A 4,118-nucleotide genomic window follows, 5' to 3' on the forward strand; every position below is an offset into this window, starting at 1 on the left:
ATCAAAGGTGCGCACCTCGCTGCCCACCACGGTGCGCAACGCCGGTGGGCACCCGGGAGTGCTTCGAAGTGTGCTCCAAGGTGCTGCGTGCACGTTGTCGGAGCCCGGTTTGCCCCGGGTGCGCACCTCGCGTGCACCTTCGTCGGGGTGGGCACCTTGGCTGGGTTTGCCCCGGCTGCGCTCCGAAGCGGGGTTATTGGAGCGCCGCCTCTTTTTTTGTCGGAGCGTTTGGTGGGGTTTCTCGCATTGGCTCTTCCGAGGCCCGGTTGCCACCCTGGCGCGCACGAAGTCGAAAGTAGGGTTAATTGCCCGGGTGCGCACCTTTGCCAGGGTGGGCACCTTACCTGGGCTGCGCACCAGGGCGGGCTCAAGATGGCACGCGCGTTCCGTTTTTTTCACTATCTTTCAAAACGGAAATTTTAAAATCTCCTTTTTTTTTTGCCTTTTCTGGAAATTAGTGAAGGCAGCGCATCAAAGGTGCGCACCTCGCTGCCCACCTTGGTGTGCTCTGAGGTGCGCACCCGGGAGCGCTACGAAGTGTGCTCCAAGGTGCGGCGTGCACGTTGTCGGAGCCCGGTTTGCCCCGGGTGCGCACCTCGCCTGCACCTTGGCCGGGGTGGGCACCTTGGCTGGGTTTGCCCAGGGTGCGCTCCGAAGCGGGGTTACTGGAGCGCCCCCTCTTTTTTTGTCAGAGCGTTTGGTGGGGTTTCTCGCATTGGCTCTTCCCAGGCCCGGTTGTTGGGTGCGCTCCCACCCTGGCGCGCGCGAAGTTGGAAGTTGGGTTAATTGCCCGGGCGCGCACCTTCGCCAGGGTGGGCACCTTGGTGCGCACACCTTGGCTGGGCTGCGCACCAGGGCGGGCTCAAGATGGCACCAGCATTCCCTTTTTCTCACTATCTTTCAAAACGGAAATTTTAAAATCTCGTTTTTTTTTTGCCTTTTATGGAAATTAGTGAAGGCATCGCATCAAAGGTGCGCACCTCGCTGCCCACCTTGGTGTGCTCCGAGGTGCCCACCACGGTGCGCAACGCCGGTGCGAACCCGGGAGCGCCCCGATGTGTGCTCCAAGGTGCGGCGTGCACGAAGTCGGACCCCGGTTTGCCCCGGGTGCGCACCTCGCGTGCACCTTGGTGCGCACACCTTGGCTGGGTTGCGCGGCCTGGTGGGCACCATGGTGCGCACCAAGGAGCGCTCCGAAGTGTGCTCCAAGGTGCGGCGTGCACGAAGTCGGAGCCCGGTTTGCCCCGGGTACGCACCTCGCGTGCACCTTCGCCGGGGTGGGCACCTCGGCTGGGTTGCGCGCCCTGGTGCGCACCAAGGAGCGCTCCGAAGTGTGCTCCAAGGTGCGGCGTGCACGAAGTCGGAGCCCGGTTTGCCCCGGGTGCGCACCTTCGCCGCGGTGCGCACCATGGCGTGCACGAAGTCGGAGCCCGGTTTGCCCCGGGTGCGCACCTCGCGTGCACCTTCGGCGGGGTTGCGCGCCCTGGTGGGCACCATGGTGCGCACCAAGGAGCGCTCCGAAGTGTGCTCCAAGGTGCGGCGTGCACGAAGTCGGAGCCCGGTTTGCCCCGGGTGCGCACCTCGCGTGCACCTTCGGCGGGGTTGCGCGCCCTGGTGGGCACCATGGTGCGCACCAAGGAGCGCTCCGAAGTGTGCTCCAAGGTGCGGCGTGCACGAAGTCGGAGCCCGGTTTGCCCCGGGTGCGCACCTCGCGTGCACCTTCGCCGCGGTGGGCACCATGGCGTGCACGAAGTCGGAGCCCGGTTTGCCCCGGGTGCGCACCTCGCGTGCACCTTCGCCGGGGTGGGCACCTCGGCTGGGTTGCGCGCCCTGGTGCGCACCAAGGAGCGCTCCGAAGTGTGCTCCAAGGTGCGGCGTGCACGAAGTCGGAGCCCGGTTTGCCCCGGGTGCGCACCTCGCGTGCACCTTCGCCAGGGTGGGCACCTCGGTGCGCACACCTTCTCAATGTTTTCTTGCCTTTTCTGGAAATTGGTGAAGGCAGCGCATCAAAGGTGCGCACCTCGGTGTGCTCCGAGGTGCGAACCCGAGAGCGCTCCGAGGTGCCCACGAAGTCGAAAGTCGGGTTAATTGCATTGTTTTCCCCGGGTGCGCTCCGAGGTGCGCAACATCGGCGCGCACCAAGGAGGGCTCCGAAGTGTGCTCCAAGGTGCGCACGATGGCGTGCACCTCTGGTGCGCACGATTCGGAGCTCGGTTTGACCGGGGTGCGCACACCTTGGCTGGGTTGCGCACCTTTTGTGCGCTCCAAGGTGCGCACGAAGTCGGAGCTCGGTTTGCCCCGGGTGCGCACCTTCGCCAGGGTGCGCACCTTGATGCGCACGCCTTGGCTGGGCTGCGCACCTTGGTGGGCGCCATGGTGCGCACCTTTCGTGCGCTCCAAGGTGCGCACGAAGTCGGAGCTCGGTTTGCCCCGGGTGCGCACCTTGGTGGGCGCCATGGTGCACTCCGAGGTGCCCAAGATTGGTGCGCACCAAGGAGCGCTCCGAAGTGCGCTCCAAGGTGCGCGCGAAGTCGAAAGTTGGGTTAATTGTCCGGTTTGCCTCGGGTGCGCACCTTGCGTGCACCTTCGCCAGGGTGGGCGCCTTGGTGCGCACACCTTGGCTGGGCTGCGCACACCTTGGCACCCGCGTTTCCTTCATTTTAAATTTTTTTTTTTTACAATCTCTCAAGTGGGAAATTCTATAATCTCAACTTTTTTTGCCTTTTCAGGAAACTTTTGAATGGAGCGCATCATTGGTGCGCTCCGAAGTGTGCTCCAAAGCTCTCTCCAGCTGCGTGCACCTGCCCCGGCCGCGCACCCGGCCCCGCCCAGCTTCGCTCACCTGTCCCGGGCGTCTGGTGCGGAACCTTAGAGTAAGAAACATCACCGTGCACCTTGGCCAACGTGCGCGACTCGACCGAGCGCGCACTGGCCGAGGTGCACACCGATTTCACCTGGGTGCGCGCGCAGCACCTCGGGCGCACCGGGGTGCGCGCACAACGCCCGGGTTGCACCGTGGCCTGTGTGCTCGGGGCGCCTCGGGTGCGCGCTCGGTGTCGCCCCCGCGCGCGCGGTAGTGCGGGCAGCGCACCCCGGCCCGGCCCGGCCCCGACGAGAACGCAAACGGGCAAAAGGTTTATTCAAATAGCATTGCGACGCCCGGCGAAAAACTAAAAAAGGGTGCAACACCGGGACTTCCCGGGAGGTCACCCATCCCAGTACTACTCCGGCCCAAGCGCGCTTAACTGCGGAGTTCTGATGGGATCCGGTGCACTAACGCTGGTATGATCGCACCCGTTATGAGCTTGTCGCAGTGTGTACTTAGCAAACCGCGACCCACGTGCGAATCCACCCCGGCCACCCACCCCCGTCGAGGTGCACACCCTCCCTCGCGAAGTGCGCCCCGTTCGCCAAGTGTGAGCCCTGCCCGGGTGCGCGCACCTTGCTAGGGCGTCGGGTGTGCACCCGGCCCGGCCTACGTGCGTGCACCTGGAGGGGGCGTCGTGTGCGTGCAGTGTCCCGTCTGCAACGCGGTGCCCACACACCACCTCGGGCGCAACGACCTGCGCTCACATGTGGGCCGAGTGCACCTTGGTGCATGTTCGGGGCGCCTCGGGTGCACGCTCGATCTTGCCCCGGTGCACCAAGGCGCTCGGTTTGCCCCGGGTGCGCACTTGGTGCAAGGTGGGCACCCAAAATAGGGATCAAGCACCAAAACACAAGTTTCGGGATGCAAAATGGGACCCAAGGACCACAAATGCGTTCCAAGACCCATGATGGGTCCACGAGAACAAAAATGTGTTCCGAGACTTAATAAACAAATATTGGGTTTTAGGAGAAGAAACATGCTCTGATGCCCAAAACGAGAATCGACCCCGAAAAGGCCACAGGCCAAAAGTGGGATGCGAGACAAAAAAAAATGGGACCCGAGGACCAAAATTGGGTTCCCAGGTCGAAGACAGGGCAACCGGACAAGAAACGACCTCTAAGGCTCGAAATGAGTCCCGACGACTAAAACTTGACAAGAAGCACCCATCAGGCACCCAACTCGACACCCATGGGATGCCGACCCACCCGGGCTTCCACCTAGCACACCTTGGCACCCACCCACCCTCGCA

General features: G+C 63.5%; 1 non-coding gene across 1 annotated transcript; it reads right to left on the reverse strand.

The window, feature by feature from the left end:
- Positions 1 to 3,177: 3,177 nt before the first annotated feature.
- On the reverse strand, positions 3,178 to 3,296 carry LOC131865022 (5S ribosomal RNA). Its single transcript, XR_009363748.1, has one exon. It is a non-coding gene; the product is annotated as a 5S ribosomal RNA (ribosomal RNA).
- Between the last annotated feature and the right edge of the window lie 822 nt (positions 3,297 to 4,118).

The sequence above is a fragment of the Cryptomeria japonica genome, unplaced genomic scaffold (genome assembly GCF_030272615.1).
Source record: "Cryptomeria japonica unplaced genomic scaffold, Sugi_1.0 HiC_scaffold_100, whole genome shotgun sequence".
Classification (NCBI taxonomy): domain Eukaryota; kingdom Viridiplantae; phylum Streptophyta; class Pinopsida; order Cupressales; family Cupressaceae; genus Cryptomeria; species Cryptomeria japonica.